At 37.5% G+C, this 21,392-nt stretch overlaps 1 pseudogene; it reads right to left on the reverse strand.

Moving 5' to 3' along the window:
* The window catches only part of LOC120010524, an 84,533-nt pseudogene that overhangs the window by 22,172 nt on the left and 40,969 nt on the right, over positions 1 to 21,392 (reverse strand).

Consider the following 21,392-nt stretch of genomic DNA (forward strand, 5'->3'; position numbering starts at 1 on the left):
TTTAGTGTTCTTAGAATTCTAACTTTCTAGTTTAGCTTTCGTACAGTGTTTCACTTGGTAAAGATTCCAATAGAGCAAGTTAGGTTTAAAATTGCACAAAAACGTCAAAAGCTCGTCCGTGGAGAGCATTAAGCAATTCCAAAGAATCAAAGTGGATCGTTGTACTCTATATAGTGTTTTTAGATGTCTACCTTGCTAGTTAAGCTTTCATACTACTATTCATTAGGAAAAGATGCAATAGACCAAGTTATGTTTGAAAATACACAAAAACGTGAAATTCTCATCTACGGAGAGCGTTGAACAATTCCGAAGCTTCAAAGTGGTCCGTTGTACACTATTTAGTGTTCTTAGAAGTCTAACATTCTAGATTCATTTTCACACAACGTTTCGTTAGGTAAAGAAGCCAATAAACCAAGTTAGGTTTGAAATTGTACAAAAACGTGAAAAGCTCGTATATGGAGAGAGTTGAGCAATTCCAAAGCATCAAAGTAGACTATTGTACTCTACTTAGTGTTGTTAGACGTCTAATTTGATAGTTTAGCTTTTGTGCAATGTTTCCCTATCAAAATATGCCAATACACCAAGTTATTTTTGAAATTGTGCAAAAAGGAGAAAAGCTCGTCTATGGACAGAGTTGAGCAATTGCAAAGCATCAAAGTGTACCCTTGTACTCTATTTAGTGTTCTTAGAATTCTAACTTTCTAGTTTAGCTTTCGTACAGTGTTTCACTTGGTAAAGATTCCAATAGAGCAAGTTAGGTTTAAAATTGCACAAAAACGTCAAAAGCTCGTCCGTGGAGAGAACTAAGCAATTCGAAAGAATCAAAGTGGATCGTTGTACTCTATATAGTGTTTTTAGAAGTCTACCTTGCTAGTTAAGCTTTCATACTACTATTCATTAGGAAAAGATGCAATAGACCAAGTTATGTTTGAAAATAAACAAAAACGTGAAATGCTCGTCTATGGAGAGTGTTGAACAATTCCAAAGCTTCAAAGTGGTCCGTTGTACACTATTTAGTGTTATTAGAAGTCTAACATTCTAGATTAATTTTCACACAACGTTTCGTTAGGTAAAGAAGCCAATAAACCAAGTGAGGTTTGAAATTGCACAAAAACGTGAAAAGCTCATCTATGGGAAGAAATGAGCAATTACAAAGCATCTAAGTGGACCATTGTACTCTATTTAGTGTTTTTCAAAGTCTAACTTTCTAGTTTAGCTTTCGTACAATGTTTCCTTATGTAAACATGCCAATAAACCAAGTTAGGTTTGAAATTGCACAAAAACGTGAAAAGCTCGTCTATCGAGAGAGTTTAGCAATCCCAAAGCCTTAAAGTGGCCCCTTGTACTCTATTTAGTATTCTTAAAAGTCCAACTTTCTATTTTAGTTTTCATGCAACATTTTGTTAGCTAAAGATGACAATAAACCAATTTATGTTTGAAATTGCACAAAAAGTGAAATGCTCATCTATGGGGAGAGTTGAGCAACTCCAAAGAATCAAAGTGGACCGTTGTACTCTATTTAGTGTTCTTAGAAGTCCTATTTTCCAGTTAATCTGTTGTACTACGTTTCGTTAGGTAAAGATGCCAATAGACCAAGTTATGTTTGGAATTGCACAAAAACGCGAAAAGCTCATCTATGGAGAGAGTTGAGCAATTCCAAAGCATCAAAGTAGACTATTGTACTCTACTTAGTGTTGTTAGACGTCTAATTTGATAGTTTAGCTTTTGTACAATGTTTCCCCATCAAAATATGCCAATACACCAAGTTATTTTTGAAATTGTGCAAAAAGGAGAAAAGCTCGTCTATGGAGAGAGTTGAGCAATTACAAAGCATCAAAGTGTACCCTTGTACTCTATTTAGTGTTCTTAGAATTCTAACTTTCTAGTTTAGCTTTCGTACAGTGTTTCACTTGGTAAAGATTCCAATAGAGCAAGTTAGGTTTAAAATTGCACAAAAAGGTCAAAAGCTCGTCCGTGGAGAGCATTAAGCAATTCCAAAGAATCAAAGTGGATCGTTGTACTCTATATAGTGTTTTTAGAAGTCTACCTTGCTAGTTAAGCTTTCATACTACTATTCATTAGGAAAAGATGCAATAGACCAAGTTATGTTTGAAAATACACAAAAACGTGAAATTCTCATCTACGGAGAGCGTTGAACAATTCCGAAGCTTCAAAGTGGACCATTGTACTCTATTTAGTGTTTTTCAAAGTCTAACTTTCTAGTTTAGCTTTCGTACAATGTTTCCTTAGGTAAACATGCCAATAAACCAAGTAAGGTTTGAAATTATACAAAAACGTGAAAAGCTCGTCTATCGAGAGAGTTTAGCGATCCCAAAGCCTCAAAGTGGCCTCTTGTGCTCTATTTAGTATTCTTAGAAGTCCAACTTTCTATTTTAGTTTTCATGCAACATTTCGTTAGCTAAAGATGACAATAAACCAAATTATGTTTGAAATTGCACAAAAAGTGAAAAGCTCATCTATGGGGAGAGTTGAGCAACTCCAAAGAATCAAAGTGGACCGTTGTACTCTATTTAGTGTTCTTAGAAGTCCTATTTTCCAGCTAATCTGTTGTACTACGTTTCGTTAGGTAAAGATGCCAATAGACCAAGTTATGTTCGGAATTGCACAAAAACACGAAAAGCTCGTCTATGGAGAGAGTTGAGCAATTCCAAAGCATCAAAGTAGACTATTGTACTCTACTTAGTGTTGTTAGACGTCTAATTTGATAGTTTAGCTTTTGTGCAATGTTTCCCTATCAAAATATGCCAATACACCAAGTTATTTTTGAAATTGTGCAAAAAGGAGAAAAGCTCGTCTATGGGCAGAGTTGAGCAATTCCAAAGCATCAAAGTGTACCCTTGTACTCTATTTAGTCTTCTTAGAATTCTAACTTTCTAGTTTAGCTTTCGTACAGTGTTTCACTTGGTAAAGATTCCAATAGAACAAGTTAGGTTTAAAATTGCACAAAACCGTCAAAAGCTCGTCCGTGGAGAGAATTAAGCAATTCGAAAGAATCAAAGTGGATCGTTGTACTCTATATAGTGTTTTTAGAAGTCTACCTTGCTAGTTAAGCTTTCATACTACTATTCATTAGGAAAAGATGCAATAGACCAAGTTATGTTTGAAAATAAACAAAAACGTGAAATGCTCGTCTATCGAGAGCGTTGAACAATTCCAAAGCTTCAAAGTGGTCCGTTGTACATTATTTAGTGTTCTTTGAAGTTTAACATTCTAGATTAATTTTCACACAACGTTTCGTTAGGTAAAGAAGCCAATAAACCAAGTTAGGTTTGAAATTGCACAAAAACGTGAAAAGCTCATCTATGGGAAGAAATGAGCAATTACAAAGCATCTAAGTGGACCATTGTACTCTATTTAGTGTTTTTCAAAGTCTAACTTTCTAGTTTAGCTTTCGTACAATGTTTCCTTAGGTAAACATGCCAATAAACCAAGTTATGTTTGAAATTGCACAAAAACGTGAAAAGCTCGTCTATGGGAAGAAATGAGCAATTACAAAGCATCTAAGTGGACCATTGTACTCCATTTAGTGTTTTTCAAAGTCTAACTTTCTAGTTTAGCTTTCGTACAATGTTTCCTTAGGTAAACATGCCAATAAACCAAGTTAGGTTTGAAATTGCACAAAAACGTGAAAAGCTCGTCTATGGAGAGAGTTTAGCAATCCCAAAGCCTCAAAGTGGCCCGTTGTACTCTATTTAGTGTTCTTAGAAGTCCAACTTTCTATTTTTGTTTTCGTGCAACATTTCGTTAGGTAAAGATGACAATATACCAAATTATGTTTGAAATTGCACAAAAAGTGAAAAGCTCATCTGTGGGGAGAGTTGAGCAACTCCAAAGAATCAAAGTGGACCGTTGTACTCTATTTAGTGTTCTTAGAAGTCCTATTTGCTAGTTAATCTGTTGTACTATGTTTCGTTAGGCAAAGATTCCAATAGACCAAGTTATGTTTGGAATTGCACAAAAACGCGAAAAGCTCGTCTATGGAGAGAGTGAGCAATTCCAAGCATCAAAGTATACTATTGTACTCTATTTAGTGTTGTTAGAAGTCTAATTTGATAGTTTCGCTTTCGTACAATGTTTCCCCATCAAAATATGACAATACACCAAGTTATTTTTGAAATTACGCAAAAAGGAGAAAAGCTCGTCCATGGAGAGAGTTGAGCAATTCCAAAGCATCAAAATGGACCGTTGTACTCTATTTAGTGTTCTTAGAATTCTAACTTTCTAGTTTAGCTTTCGTACAGTGTTTCACTTGGTAAAGATTCCAATAGAGCAAGTTGGGTTTGAAATTGCACAAAAACGTGAAAAGCTCATCCGTGGAGAGAATTAAGCAATTCCAAAGAATCAAAGTGGATCGTTGTACTCTATTTAGTGTTTTTAGAAGTCTACCTTGCTAGTTAAGCTTTCGTACTACTATTCATTAGGTAAAGATGCAATAGAGCAAGTTATGTTTCAACATACACAAAAACGTGAAAAGCTCGTCCATGGAGAGAGTTGAACAATTACAAAGCTTCAAAGAGGTCCGTTGTACACTATTTACTGTTCTTAGAAGTCTAACTTTCTAGATTAATTTTCACATAACTTTTCGTTAGGTAAAGAAGCCAATAAACCAAGTTAGGTTTGAAATTGCACAAATACGTTAAAAGCTCATCTATGGGGAGAATTGTGCAATTCCAAAGCATCTAAGTAGACCATTGTACTCTATATAGTGTTTTTCAAAGTCTAACTTTCTAGTTTAGCTTTCGTACAATGTTTCCTTAGGTAAACATGCCAATAAACCAAGTTAGGTTTGAAATTGCACAAAAACGTGAAAAGCTCGTCTATCGAGAGAGTTTAGCGATCCCAAAGCCTCAAAGTGGCCTCTTGTGCTCTATTTAGTATTCTTAGAAGTCCAACTTTCTATTTTAGTTTTCATGCAACATTTCGTTAGCTAAAGATGACAATAAACCAAATTATGTTTGAAATTGCACAAAAAGTGAAAAGCTCATCTATGGGGAGAGTTGAGCAACTCCAAAGAATCAAAGTGGACCGTTGTACTCTATTTAGTGTTCTTAGAAGTCCTATTTTCCAGCTAATCTGTTGTACTACGTTTCGTTAGGTAAAGATGCCAATAGACCAAGTTATGTTCGGAATTGCACAAAAACATGAAAAGCTCGTCTATGGAGAGAGTTGAGCAATTCCAAAGCATCAAAGTAGACTATTGTACTCTACTTAGTGTTGTTAGACGTCTAATTTGATAGTTTAGCTTTTGTGCAATGTTTCCCTATCAAAATATGCCAATACACCCAGTTATTTTTGAAATTGTGCAAAAAGGAGAAAAGCTCGTCTATGGACAGAGTTGAGCAATTCCAAAGCATCAAAGTGTACCCTTGTACTCTATTTAGTCTTCTTAGAATTCTAACTTTCTAGTTTTGCTTTCGTAGAGTGTTTCACTTGGTAAAGATTCCAATAGAACAAGTTAGGTTTAAAATTACACAAAACCGTCAAAAGCTCGTCCGTGGAGAGAATTAAGCAATTCCAAAGAATCAAAGTGGATCGTTGTACTCTATATAGTGTTTTTAGAAGTCTACCTTGCTAGTTAAGCTTTCATACTACTATTCATTAGGAAAAGATGCAATAGACCAAGTTATGTTTGAAAATAAACAAAAACGTGAAATGCTCGTCTATGGAGAGCGTTGAACAATTCCAAAGCTTCAAAGTGGTCCGTTGTACACTATTTAGTGTTCTTTGAAGTTTAACATTCTAGATTAATTTTCACACAACGTTTCGTTAGGTAAAGAAGCCAATAAACCAAGTTAGGTTTGAAATTGCACAAAAACGTGAAAAGCTCATCTATGGGAGGAAATGAGCAATTACAAAGCATCTAAGTGGACCATTGTACTCCATTTAGTGTTTTTCAAAGTCTAACTTTCTAGTTTAGCTTTCGTACAATGTTTCCTTAGGTAAACATGCCAATAAACCAAGTTAGGTTTGAAATTGCACAAAAACGTGAAAAGCTCGTCTATGGAGAGAGTTTAGCAATCCCAAAGCCTCTAAGTGGCCCGTTGTACTCTATTTAGTGTTCTTAGAAGTCCAACTTTCTATTTTTGTTTTCATGCAACATTTCGTTAGGTAAAGATGACAATATACCAAATTATGTTTGAAATTGCACAAAAAGTGAAAAGCTCATCTATGGGGAGAGTTGAGCAACTCCAAAGAATCAAAGTGGACCGTTGTACTCTATTTAGTGTTCTTAGAAGTCATATTTGCTAGTTAATCTGTTGTACTATGTTTCGTTAGGCAAAGATTCCAATAGACCAAGTTATGTTTGGAATTGCACAAAAACGCGAAAAGCTCGTCTATGGAGAGAGTGAGCAATTCCAAGCATCAAAGTATACTATTGTACTCTATTTAGTGTTGTTAGAAGTCTAATTTGATAGTTTCGCTTTCGTACAATGTTTCCCCATCAAAATATGACAATACACCAAGTTATTTTTGAAATTACGCAAAAAGGAGAAAAGCTCGTCCATGGAGAGAGTTGAGCAATTCCAAAGCATCAAAATGGACCGTTGTACTCTATTTAGTGTTCTTAGAATTCTAACTTTCTAGTTTAGCTTTCGTACAGTGTTTCACTTGGTAAAGATTCCAATAGAGCAAGTTGGGTTTGAAATTGCACAAAAACGTGAAAAGCTCATCCGTGGAGAGAATTAAGCAATTCCAAAGAATCAAAGTGGATCGTTGTACTCTATTTAGTGTTTTTAGAAGTCTACCTTGCTAGTTAAGCTTTCGTACTACTATTCATTAGGTAAAGATGCAATTGAGCAAGTTATGTTTGAACATACACAAAAACGTGAAAAGCTCGTCTATGGAGAGAGTTGAACAATTACAAAGCTTCAAAGTGGTCCGTTGTACACTATTTACTGTTCTTAGAAGTCTAACTTTCTAGATTAATTTTCACATAACTTTTCGTTAGGTAAAGAAGCCAATAAACCAAGTTAGGTTTGAAATTGCACAAATACGTTAAAAGCTCATCTATGGGGAGAATTGTGCAATTCCAAAGCATCTAAGTAGACCATTGTACTCTATTTAGTGTTTTTCAAAGTCTAACTTTCTAGTTTAGCTTTCGTACAATGTTTCCTTAGGTAAACATGCCAATAAACCAAGTTAGGTTTGAAATTGCACAAAAACGTGAAAAGCTCATCTATCGAGAGAGTTTAGCGATCCCAAAGCCTCAAAGTGGCCTCTTGTGCTCTATTTAGTATTCTTAGAAGTCCAACTTTCTATTTTAGTTTTCATGCAACATTTCGTTAGCTAAAGATGACAATAAACCAAATTATGTTTGAAATTGCACAAAAAGTGAAAAGCTCATCTATGGGGAGAGTTGAGCAACTCCAAAGAATCAAAGTGGACCGTTGTACTCTATTTAGTGTTCTTAGAAGTCCTATTTTCCAGCTAATCTATTGTACTACGTTTCGTTAGGTAAAGATGCCAATAGACCAAGTTATGTTCGGAATTGCACAAAAACATGAAAAGCTCGTCTATGGAGAGAGTTGAGCAATTCCAAAGCATCAAAGTAGACTATTGTACTCTACTTAGTGTTGTTAGACGTCTAATTTGATAGTTTAGCTTTTGTGCAATGTTTCCCTATCAAAATATGCCAATACACCCAGTTATTTTTGAAATTGTGCAAAAAGGAGAAAAGTTCGTCTATGGACAGAGTTGAGCAATTCCAAAGCATCAAAGTGTACCCTTGTACTCTATTTAGTCTTCTTAGAATTCTAACTTTCTAGTTTAGCTTTCGTACAGTGTTTCACTTGGTAAAGATTCCAATAGAACAAGTTAGGTTTAAAATTGCACAAAACCGTCAAAAGCTCATCCGTGGAGAGAATTAAGCAATTCCAAAGAATCAAAGTGGATCGTTGTACTCTATATAGTGTTTTTAGAAGTCTACCTTGCTAGTTAAACTTTCATACTACTATTCATTAGGAAAAGATGCAATAGACCAAGTTATGTTTGAAAATAAACAAAAATGTGAAATGCTCATCTATGGAGAGCGTTGAACAATTCCAAAGCTTCAAAGTGGTCCGTTGTACACTATTTAGTGTTCTTTGAAGTTTAACATTCTTGATTAATTTTCACACAACGTTTCGTTAGGTAAAGAAGCCAATAAACCAAGTTAGGTTTGAAATTGCACAAAAACGTGAAAAGCTCATCTATGGGAACAAATGAGCAATTACAAAGCATCTAAGTGGACCATTGTGCTCTATTTAGTGTTTTTCAATGTCTAACTTTCTAGTTTAGCTTTCCTACAATGTTTCCTTAGGTAAACATGCCAATAAACCAAGTTAGGTTTGAAATTGCACAAAAACATGAAAAGCTCGTCTATCGAGAGAGTTTAGCAATCCCAAAGCCTCAAAGTGGCCCCTTGTACTCTATTTAGTATTCTTAGAAGTCCAACTTTCTATTGTAGTTTTCATGCAACATTTCGTTAGCTAAAGATGACAATAAACCAAATTATGTTTGAAATTGCACAGAAAGTGAAAAGCTCATCTATGGGGAGATTTGAGCAACTCTAGAGAATCAAAGTGGACCGTTGTACTCTATTTAGTGTTCTTAGAAGTCCTATTTTCCAGTTAATCTGTTGTTCTACGTTTCGTTAGGTAAAGATGCCAATAGACCAAGTTATGTTTGGAATTGCACAAAAACGCGAAAAGCTCGTCTATGGAGAGAGTTGAGCAATTCGAAAGCATCAAAGTAGACAATTGTACTCTACTTAGTGTTGTTAGACGTCTAATTTGATAGTTTTTGCTTTTGTACAATGTTTCCCCATCAAAATATGCCAATACACCAAGTTATTTTTGAAATTGTGCAAAAAGGAGAAAAGCTCGTCTATGGAGAGAGTTGAGCAATTCCAAAGCATCAAAGTGTACCCTTGTACTCTATTTAGTGTTCTTAGAATTCTAACTTTCTAGTTTAGCTTTCTTACAGTGTTTCACTTGGTAAAGATTCCAATAGAGCAAGTTAGGTTTAAAATTGCACAAAAACGTCAAAAGCTCGTCCGTGGAGAGAATTAAGCAATTCGAAAGAATCAAAGTGGATCGTTGTACTCTATATAGTGTTTTTAGAAGTCTACCTTGCTAGTTAAGCTTTCATACTACTATTCATTAGGAAAAGATGCAATAGACTAAGTTATGTTTGAAAATAAACAAAAACGTGAAATGCTCGTCTATGGAGAGCGTTGAACAATTCCAAAGCTTGATAGTGATCCGTTGTACACTATTTAGTGTTCTTAGAAGTCTAACATTCTAGATTAATTTTGACACAACGTTTCGTTAGGTAAAGAAGCCAATAAACCAAGTTAGGTTTGAAATTGCAAAAAAACGTGAAAAGCTCATCTATGGGAAGAAATGAGCAATTACAAAGCATCTAAGTGGACCATTGTACTCCATTTAGTGTTTTTCAAAGTCTAACATTCTAGTTTAGCTTTCGTACAATGTTTCCTTAGGTAAACATGCCAATAAACCAAGTTAGGTTTGAAATTGCACAAAAACGTGAAAAGCTCGTCTATGGAGAGAGTTTAGCAATCCCAAAGCCTCAAAGTGGCCCGTTGTACTCTATTTAGTGTTCTTAGAAGTCCAACTTTCTATTTTTGTTTTCATGCAACATTTCGTTAGATAAAGATGACAATATACCAAATTATGTTTGAAATTGCACAAAAAGTGAAAAGCTCATCTATGGGGAGAGTTGAGCAACTCCAAAGAATCAAAGTGGACCGTTGTACTCTATTTAGTGTTCTTAGAAGTCCTATTTTCCGGTTAATCTGTTGTACTACGTTTCGTTAGGTAAAGAGGCCAATAGACTAAGTTATGTTTGGAATTGCACAAAAACGCGAAAAGCTCGTCTATGGAGAGAGTTGAGCAATTCCAAAGCATCAAAGTAGACTATTGTACTCTACTTAGTGTTGTTAGACGTCTAATTTGATAGTTTTGCTTTTGTACAATGTTTCCCCATCAAAATATGCCAATACACCAAGTTATTTTTGAAATTGTGCAAAAAGGAGAAAAGCTCGTCTATGGAGAGAGTTGAGCAATTCCAAAGCATCAAAGTGTACTCTTGTACTCTATTTAGTGTTCTTAGAATTATAACTTTCTAGTTTAGCTTTCGTACAGTGTTTCACTTGGTAAAGATTCCAATAGAGCAAGTTAGGTTTAAAATTGCACAAAAACGTCAAAAGCTCGTCCGTGGATAGAATTAAGCAATGCCAAAGAATCAAAGTGGATCGTTGTACTCTATATAGTGTTTTTAGAAGTCTACCATGCTAGTTAAGCTTTCATACTACTATTCATTAGGAAAAGATGCAATAGACCAAGTTATCTTTGAAAATAAACAAAAACGTGAAATGCTCATCTATGGGGAGCGTTGAACAATTCCAAAGCTTCAAAGTGGTCCGTTGTACACTATTTAGTGTTCTTAGAAGTCTAACATTCTAGATTAATTTTCACACAACGTTTGGTTAGGTAAAGAAGCCAACAAACCAAGTTAGGTTTGAAATTGCACAAAAACGTGAAAAGCTCATCTATGGGAAGAAATGAGCAATTACAAAGCATCTAAGTGGACCATTGTACTCTATTTAGTGTTTTTCAAAGTCTAACTTTCTAGTTTAGCTTTCGTACAATGTTTCCTTAGGTAAACATGCCAATAAACCAAGTTAGGTTTGAAATTGCACAAAAACGTGAAAAGCTCGTCTATGGAGAGAGTTTAGCAATCCCAAAGCCTCAAAGTGGCCCGTTGTACTCTATTTAGTGTTCTTAGAAGTCCAACTTTCTATTTTAGTTTTCGTGCAACATTTCGTTAGGTAAAGATGACAATACACCAAATTATGTTTGAAATTACACAAAAAGTGAAAAGCTCATCTATGGGGAGAGTTGAGCAACTCCAAAGAATCAAAGTGGACCGTTGTACTCTATTTAGTGTTCTTAGAAGTCCTATTTGCTAGTTAATCTGTTGTACTATGTTTTGTTAGGTAAAGATGCCAATAGACCAAGTTATGTTTGGAATTGCACAAAAACGCGAAAAGCTCGTCTATGGAGAGAGTTGAGCAATTCCAAGCATCAAAGTATACTATTGTACTCTATTTAGTGTTGTTAGAAGTCTAATTTGATAGTTTAGCTTTCGTACAATGTTTCCCCATCAAAATATGCCAATACACCAAGTTATTTTTGAAATTACGCAAAAAGGAGAAAAGCTCGTCTATGGAGAGAGTTGAGCAATTCCAAAGCATCAAAATGGACCCATGTACACTATTTAGTGTTCTTAGAATTCTAACTTTCTAGTTTAGCTTTCGTACAGTGTTTCACTTGGTAAAGATTCCAATAGAGCAAGGTTGGGTTTGAAATTGCACAAAAACGTGAAAAGCTCATCCGTGGAGAGAATTAAGCAATTCCAAATAATGAAAGTGGATCGTTGTACTCTATTTAGTGTTTTTAGAAGTCTACCTTGCTAGTTAAACTTTCTACTACTATTCATTAGGTAAAGATGCAATAGAGCAAGTTATGTTTGAAAAATACACAAAAACGTGAAAAGCTCGTCTATGGAGAGAGTTGAACAATTCCAAAGCTTCAAAGTGGTCCGTTGTACATTATTTACTGTTCTTAGAAGTCTAACTTTCTAGATTAATTTTCACATAACGTTTCGTTAGGTAAAGAAGCCAATAAACCAAGTTAGGTTTGAAATTGCACAAATACGTTAAAAGCTCATCTATGGGGAGAATTGTGCAATTCCAAAGCATCTAAGTAGACCATTGTACTCTATTTAGTGTTTTCCAAAGTCTAACTTTCTACTTTAGCTTTCGTACAACGTTTCCTTAGGTAAACATGCCAATAAACCAAGTTAGGTTTGAAATTGCACAAAAACGTGAAAAGCTCGTCTATCAAGAGAGTTTAGCAATCCCAAAGCCTCAAAGTGGCCCCTTGTACTCTATTTAGTATTCTTAGAAGTCCAACTTTCTATTTTAGTTTCCATGCAACATTTCGTTAGCTAAAGATGACAATAAACCAAATTATATTTGAAATTGCACAAATAGTGAAAAGCTCATCTATGGGGAGAGTTGAGCAACTCCAAAGAATCAAAGTGGACCGTTGTACTCTATTTAGTGTTCTTGGAAGTCCTATTTTCCAGTTAATCTGTTGTACTACGTTTCGTTAGGTAAAGATGCCAATAGACCAAGTTATGTTTGGAATTGCACAAAAACGCGAAAAGCTCATTTATGGAGAGAGTTGAGCAATTCCAAAGCATCAAAGTAGACTATTATACTCTACTTAGTGTTGTTAGACGTCTAATTTGATAGTTTTGCTTTTGTACAATGTTTCCCCATCAAAATATGCCAATACACCAAGTTATTTTTGAAATTGTGCAAAAAGGAGAAAAGCTCGTCTATGGAGAGAGTTGAGCAATTCCAAAGCATCAAAGTGGACCCTTGTACTCTATTTAGTGTTCTTAGAATTCTAACTTTCTAGTTTAGCTTTCGTACAGTGTTTCACTTGGTAAAGCTTCCAATAGAGCAAGTTAGGTTTGAAATTGCACAAAAACGTCAAAAGCTCATCCGTGGAGAGAATTAAGCAATTCCAAAGAATCAAAGTGGATCGTTGTACTCTATATAGTGTTTTTAGAAGTCTACCTTGCTAGTTAAGCTTTCATACTACTATTCATTAGGAAAAGATGCAATAGACCAAGTTATGTTTGAAAATACACAAAAACGTGAAAAGCTCGTCTATGGAGAGAGTTGAACAATTCCAAAGCTTCAAAGTGGTCCGTTGTACACTATTTACTGTTCTTAGAAGTCTAACTTTCTAGATTAATTTTCACATCACGTTTCATTAGGTAAAGGAGCCAATAAACCAAGTTAGGTTTGAAATTGCACAAATACGTTAAAAGCTCATCTATGGGGAGAATTGTGCAATTCTAAAGCATCTAAGTAGACCATTGTACTCTATTTAGTGTTTTCCAAAGTCTAACTTTCTACTTTGGCTTTCGTACAACGTTTCCTTAGGTAAAGATGCCAATAAACCAAGTTAGGTTTGAAATTGCACAAAAACATGAAAAGCTCATCTATGGAGAGAGTTTAGCAATTCCAAAGCCTCAAAGTGACCCGTTGCACTCTATTTAGTGTTCTTAGAAGTCCAACTTTCTATTTTAGTTTTCGCACAACATTTTGTTTGGTAAACATTCCAATACACCAAGTTATGTTTGAAATAGCTCAAAAACGTGAAAAGCTCATCTATGGGGAGAGTTGAGCAATTCCAAAGAATCAAAGTGGACCGTTGTACTCTATTTAGTGTTATTATAAGTCCTATTTGCTAGTTAAGTTGTTGTACTACGTTTCGTTAGGTAAAGATGCCAATAGACCGAGTTATATTTGAAATAACATAAAAACGTAAAAAGCTCATGTATGGAGAGAGTTGAGCAATTCCAAAACATCAAAGTAGACTATTTTACTCTATTTAGTGTTGTTAGAAGTCTAACTTGCTTGTTTAGCTTTCGTACAATGTTTCCCCGTCAAAATATGCCAATACACCGAGTTATTTTTGAAATTACACAAAAAGGAGAAAAGCTCGTCTATGGAGAGAGTTGAGCAATTCCAAAGCATCAAAGTGGACCCTTGTACTCTATCTAGTGTTCTTAGAATTCTAACTTTCTAGTTTAGCTTTCGTACAACGTTTCACTTGGTAAAGATGCCTATGGAGCAAGTTAGGTTTGAAATTGCACAAAAACGTGAAAAGCTCGTCCGTGGAGAGAGTTGAGCAATTCCAAAGAATCGAAGTGGACCGTTGCACTCTATTTAGTGTTTTTAGAAGTCTAACTTGCTAGTTAAGCTTTCGTACTACTATTCATTAGGTAAAGATGCAATAGACCAAGTTATGTTTGAAAATACACAAAAATGTGAAAAGCCTCGCCTATGGAGAAAGTTGAGCAATTCCAAAGCCTCAAAGTGGTCCGTTGTAAACTATTTTATGACCTTCGAAGTCTAACTTTCTAGTTTAGTTTTCTTACATTATTTCGTTTGGTAAAGATGCCAATAGAGGAAGTAAGGTTTAAAATTGCATAAAACAGTGAAAAGCTCGTCTATGGAGAGAGTTGAGCAATTCGAAAGAATAATAGTGGACCGTTCTACTCTATTTAGTGTTCTTAGAAGTCCAACTTGCTAGTTTAGCTTTCATACAACGTTTCGTTAGGTAACGATGCCAATAGACCAAGTTATGTTTGAAATTGGATAAAAATGTTAAAGCTCGTCTATGGAGAAAGTTGAGCAATTCCAAAGAATCAAAGTGGTCCATTGTACTCTATTTAGTGTTATTAGAAGTCCAACTTTCTAGTTAGGCTTTCGTATTACATTTCATTAGGTAAAGATACTAATAGATCAAGTTACGTTTGAAATTACACAAAAATGTGAAAATTTTGGATATGGAGAGAGTTTATCAATTCCAAAGCATTAAAGTAGACCGTTGTACTATATTTAGTGTTCCTAGATGTTTAACTTGCTAGTTTAGCTTTAGTACGAAGTTTCCCCATCAAAAGATGCCAATACACCAAGTTATTATTGAAATTGCACGAAAAGGAGAAAAGCTCATCTGTGGAAGGAGTTGAGCAATTCCAAAGCATCAAAGTGGACCTTTGTGCTCTATTGAGTGTTCTTAGATGTTTAACTTACTAGTTTAGATTTTGTACAACGTTTCATAAGGTAAAGATGCCAATAGACCAAGTTATGTTCGAAATTAGGCAAAAATTGAAAAGCTCTTCTATGAAGAGAGTTGAGTGATTCCAAAGAATCGAAGTGCATCATTGTACTCTATTTAGTGTTCTTAGAAGTCTAAATTGCTAGTTAAGCTTTTGTGCCACGTTTGTTAGGTAAAGATGCGAATAGACTAAGTTAAGCTTGAAGTTGCACAAAAACGTGAAAAGCTCATCAATGGAAAGAGTTGAGAAATTCTAAAGCATCAAAGTGGACCATTGTACTCTATTTAATTTTTCTAGAAGTCTAACTCGCTAGTTTAGCTTTCGTATAAAGTTTCATCACTAGAAGATGCCAATAGACCAAGTTATGTTTGAAATTGCACAAAAAAGTAAAAAGCTCATTTATGGAGATAGTTAAGCAATTCCAAAGCATATGAAAGGACCGTTCAACTCTATTTAGTGTTCATAGAAGTCTAACTTTGTAGTTTATCTTTCGTACAATGTTTGTGACAAAAAGATTCCAACAGACCAAGTTATATGTGAAATTGCACACAGACGTGAAAACTCGTCTATGGAGAGAGTTGAGCAATTCCAAAGCATCAAAGTAGACCGTTGTACTCTATTTAGTGTTGTTCTTAGAAGTCTAACTTGCTAGTTAAGCATTCGTACAACGTTTTACTGGATAAACATGCCAATAGACGAAGCAATGTTTGAAATTACACAAAAACTTGAAAAGCTCGACTATAGAGAGAGTTGACCAATTCCAAAGAATCAAGGTGGACTGTTGTACTCTATTTAGTATTCTTAGAAGTCTAACTTGCTAGTTTAGCTTCCGTAAAATGTTTCCCTTCAAAAGATACCAATACACCAAGTTATTTTTGAAATTACGCAAAAAGGAGAGAAAACTATCTATGGAGAGAGTTGAGCAATTCCAAAGCATCAAAGTAGACCTTTGTACTGTATTGAGTGTTCTTAGATGTCACGCCCCTCTCTCCTAAGATACACCGAGGTATACCTATACCACAGGGACGTGACCGGCAGGGGACACCCCATCCCCCGAACCAGATCCCAAATCTACGACTAAACCCAACAGACATAATAATAATAATAATAAGAACTACCATACTATCCACAAGGTACATCCACCTGTATACATATACAATAGCGGAAGAATAAAACGTATCTACCCGATACCAAACCATATAGGATATATACAAATACAATACAAAAAGTTCTCACACCCACTAAGAGTCAGCCCAAGGCTACACACCAGCTCACGCATCCCGCTGCTGACCGCCATCACCTACATCCAACTCACCTGAAAGGGAATAAAGAAGAGGGGTGAGCCACAAAGCTCAGTAGGGCGTAGAGAGGAAACGCCAATACCCATAAATAATAATGATAAATCCAGAAATGAAACGCATAGTATGCAATACAGGAAATATACATCCATCAGTAAGTCAACCAAATAGCACAGTAGCCGATAAGGCTAAGCAACACTGAAACCACCAACACTGGTCTCCAGAAATCCATACACCAATCCAATCAAGTGAAATGGTAGCCGATAAGGCTATCCAACACTGTAATCACCACATCAATCTCCAACAATCCATCACACCCCTGGACCCACCCTAATCCCCGTAGGGTGTCTCCCAATCCAGGTCCACACCGAAACTGGATGAGGATCGGGTATCCCGATAGCATAGCCTACACCAGAGGGCGTCCCCTGTGATGCACCCCATCTCAGACGGTCCATCGGTATATATCCGGTCTGTATATGTATATATATCATCCATCAGAAATCCATATCTGATCATTTGGGCGCCTATATGGGCCCACAATCCACATCCACATCCACATCCATATCCACATCCACATCCAACACCTCCAATCACCTCACTCTCAGAAAACATACCAACAGTGATATATATATAACAGGGAATATAAATCAACATGCAAAATAGGTCGTATTTCCACCCCCGGAAACCGACAAAACCATAATATCACCAGAGTCCGTAAACCGGAACTCTAAAGTCACATGCAAGAGTAAGGAAACCCCTACCTGGAAATCAGAGTGCTAAAACCAAGCACGCGTCCCAGACAACCCCTAACTCCAAAAGTTAACCCGCTCCGAATCTCAACCGTGACCACCGTCTACACCGAAAAACACGATATATGTAAATACTGTAAAAACAACGTATAAATAGTAACCGAGTGAAAGTCAATAGTCAAATAGTAACCGGGTCAGTAACCGGGTCAAATAGTACCCGACCGGGTCAAATCGGGGCAAATAGTACCCAACCGAGTCAACTCGCCGGTCAACCGAGTCAACTCGGCCTGACTCGGTCAACTCGCCGGAAACCCATTTAACCCCATCGCCGGCGATCCGACCACCCAAACCTGTCAAATCTTATATCAAATTGAAGAACTCGATGAGATAAACTCATAGGTACCTGAAACACGTCAAACCGTTGCCGGAATCGGCCGGATCGACCAAAAGAAATCCGAGGAAATCGGAACTTCAAACTCCGTTATCTCCCTAACCACAACTCCGATCGACGTGATTCAAGTTGGGTTATACTCGTCTCGTCAATACTCTTCTTTTGATACCGGTGGTGTCGCTCACCGTCGTCGGACTCGGAAAATGAATAGTAACAAAGATGTACGGGAGAGAGAAAAGGAAGAAGAGAAGAAACTGCGTAAGAATTTTTATTTTTTATTTTTATTTTTTTTGATTTTAAGTTTTCTTTTATAATAACTTTGACTTACCAAAAACACCCACCTGTCAAAAACGCCCCTAACTAAATTGTTATAATTAACTTCAAAAATTCATAACAAATCAAATTTAAATCCGATTTAAGTAATTCTTACTTTAAAAATTTTCCTTTAAAATTCCCCATTTATTAAAAATATTTTTATAATTTTATCACAATTTAATTTTTACTCCTTCAAATACCGGTTCACCAACACAGAGGTTCCCTCCACCTCAACCACCACGAGAAGATACTATGAATAGTGTAAAATTAGACCAGGATATTACATCCTTCCCCCCTTAAGAAAATTTCGTCCCCGAAATTAAATCATACGTAGGTAGTAAATAAATCCGGAAATCTAGTCTGCATATCCGACTCCAACTCCCAAGTCGTCTCCTCCACTCCATAATGTTGCCATATCACCTTAACCAAGGGTATGGTCTTCGACCGTAGTCGCCTCTCCTGTCTATCCGTAATCCTAATAGGACGTGTCTCGAAAGTAGCGTCCTCACCAATCTCCAATGTAGACCAATCTAATATATGAGAAGGGTCCCTATGGTACCTCCGTAACATAGACACATGAAATACCCCATGTACTCCTGACAATTGTGGGGGTAATGCTAATCGATAAGCTACCGTCCCCACTCTTTCCAAAATCTCAAATGGCCCTATAAATCTAGGGAATAACTTCCCCGCTCTCCCAAACCGCTGTACTCCTCTACGAGGACTAACCCTCAGGAAAACATGATCCCCCACCTGAAACTCTAGAGGTATACGTCTCCTATCCGCGTAACTCTTCTGACGTGACTAAGCTGTCAGAAGCCGCTGTCGAATCACTGTCACCACCTCAGTAGTCTGCTGCACCATCTCTGGACCCAATAATGGTCTATCTCCAACCTCTGACCAACACAACGGTGATCTACAAGGTCTCCCATATAATGCCTCAAACGGTGCCATCTGAATACTACTCTGATAGCTATTGTTGTACACAAACTCCACTAAAGGAATATGAGTCTCCCAATCTCCTCAAAAGTCTATCGCACAAGCCCGAAGCATATCCTCTAGAATCTGAATAGTCCGCTCACTCTGTCCATCAGTCTGCGGATGAAAAGCTGTACCGAAGTTCAGTTTCGTCCCCAGAGTATCCTGAAAACTGCCCCAAAACCGTGAAGTAAATCTGGGATCCCGATCAGATACAATACTCAACGGTACCCCATGCAATCGGACTATCTCTCGTACATATAATCTCGTCAACGACTCAATCGAATTTGTCTGACAAATAGGCATAAAATGAGCTGTCTTTGTCAACTAATCCACAACAACCCAAACCGCATCATGTCTCTGCGGAGTCATAGGTAAACCCATCACAAAATCCATAGTGATATGCTCCCACTTCCATTCAGGTAATGGAAGCGGTTGCAATAATCCAGCAGATCGTCGATGCTCTGCCTTTACCTGCTGACAGGTAAGACATCGAGTTACAGTCTGTGCCACATCTTTCTTCATGCCACTCCACAAATACTGCCTCCGTAAATCTCGATACATCTTAGTAGCACCAGGATGTATCGCAAATCGTGAGTAATGTGCCTCCTGAAGTATCTCATCACGTAACTCAGTATCCTCTGGAACCACTAATCTGCCTCTGAATCTGACTCCACCATCAGTGCCTCTAACCCATCCCTCCATATCCTCAATGTCATCAAATAATGCATCCCCCAACTGTGCATCCAACACCCTCTGTACTAGGGTTGGATGAGCAATCAAACTCCGTAAACTCAGTACATCTCTACGCTCATCCACATCTAGTCGATACTGACTAAGTGTATCCACTAACCCAAACTCCTGAATAGCCAATCGAACTGCAATCAATCTCCTACTCAAGGCATCAGCCACCACATTGGCCTTGCCCGGATGATACTGTAAAGTAAAATCAAAGTCCTCAAGATACTCCATCCATCTACGCTGTCTTTGGTTTAAATCTCTCTGTGTAAACAAGTACCGGAGACTCCTATGATCCGAAAATACCTCAAACTTCTCTCCATAAAGATAATATCTCCACTGCTTCAGCGCGAACACTACCGCAGCCAACTCCAAATCATGCACGGGATAATTTCTCTCGTGCGGCTTCAACAAACGTGAAGCATACTCAACCACTCTCTCCTGCTGCATCAACACACAACCCAAACCAACTCCTGAAGCATCACAATATACCTGATAACCAATACCCCTGTCGGGTATCACCAACACTGGAGGTGAAGTGAGTCGAGTCTTCAACTCCTGGAATGCCTGCTCACACACATCTGTCCACGCAAATGGAGTATCCTTCCGAGTCAACTGTGTCATCGGTGCTGCAATCCGCGAGAATCCCTCAATAAAACGTCGATAGTAACCTGCTAATCCCAGGAAACTGCGAATCTCTCCTACATTTTTCGGTCTCCTCCATGCCACCACTGCCTCTACTTTCGCTGGATCCACCGCTATACCCTCCTGAGAAATCACATGCCCTAAAAATCTCACCTGAGTCATCCAAAATTCACATTTACTCAGCTTGGCATACAATCTATGCTCTCTGAGCGTCTGCAACACAATCTCCAAGTGTCTAATGTGATCCTCCTCAGTGGCTGAATAAACCAATATATCATCAATGAGCACAATCACAAACTGATCCAGATACGGTCTAAACACCCTGTGCATCAAATCCATAAACGCTGCAGGTGCATTGGTTAACCCAAATGGCATAACCAAGTACTCATAATGGCCAAACCGTGTGCGAAATGCTGTCTTTGGAATATCCTCCTCTCTAATCCTCAACTGATGGTACCCCGATCTGAGATCAATCTTGGAGTAATAATGACTACCTCTCAACTGATCAAACAAATCATTAATCCCCGGCAATGGATATTTGTTCTTTACTGTCACCCTGTTCAGCTACCGGTAGTCCACACACATACGCATCGTACCATCCTTCTTTTCACAAACAAAACAGGTGCTCCCCAAGGTGAAGTGCTCGGTCTGATAAATCCCAACTTTTGTAAATCTGTCAACTGAGTGTTCAACTCCTTCAGCTCTGCTGGTGCCATCCTATACGGTGGTATAGAAATCGAATCTGTACCCGGGTACAACTCAATCACAAACTCAATCTCCCTCTACGGTGGCAACCCCGGTAAATCATCGGGAAAAACATCCATATAATGCTCCACAACCAGTATAGGGTTCGAAGAATCTCCCCTAGACGCTGAAGTAATCAAACCCGCTATAACACAATCGGTGTACTGAAGATTATCTAAAAAATGTGGACACGGAAGAAATCTCGTTCCACGAAATCTAACCCTCCCCGTAGGTGTGGTCAGTGTAATCCTCCTCTCAGCACACTCTATAATCGCCTCATACTCAGTCAACCAATCCAATCCAAGAATAACATCAAAATCAGTAAATGGCATCACAAACAGATCCGCTCTAAACTCATGGTCTGAGAAACTAAATACACAGTCCCTACAGACACCACTAATCACGGTACCTGGTCCTAGTGGTGAATCAACTATAAATCTCCTCGCCACTCCCATAATCTCCAAACCCAATGTCTCAGCAAATGATGCAGAAATAAATGAATGAGTAGCACCAGTGTCAAACAAAACACGTGCCCAAGAACTGAATAAGAGAAACCTACCTCCCAAGTGATCTCGCTCTGCTGGAACCACATCAGGCCTAAGTGCATACACTCCACCTCTCTGAACCTGCCACTGCTGCTGCTAAACTAGTGGCCTACCCCGTCCTGCAGGACCCCTCTGTATCGGAACTGGTGCTGGAGCTGGAGCTCTCTGACCTCAAGGTACTAGCGGTGCAAATCCTCTACCCTGTGGACAATCTCTCCTCACATGTCCTGGCAATCCACACTGGAAACATAACAGATTA

Source organism: Tripterygium wilfordii, chromosome 12 (assembly GCF_013401445.1).
Source record: "Tripterygium wilfordii isolate XIE 37 chromosome 12, ASM1340144v1, whole genome shotgun sequence".
In the NCBI taxonomy this organism is placed as follows: domain Eukaryota; kingdom Viridiplantae; phylum Streptophyta; class Magnoliopsida; order Celastrales; family Celastraceae; genus Tripterygium; species Tripterygium wilfordii.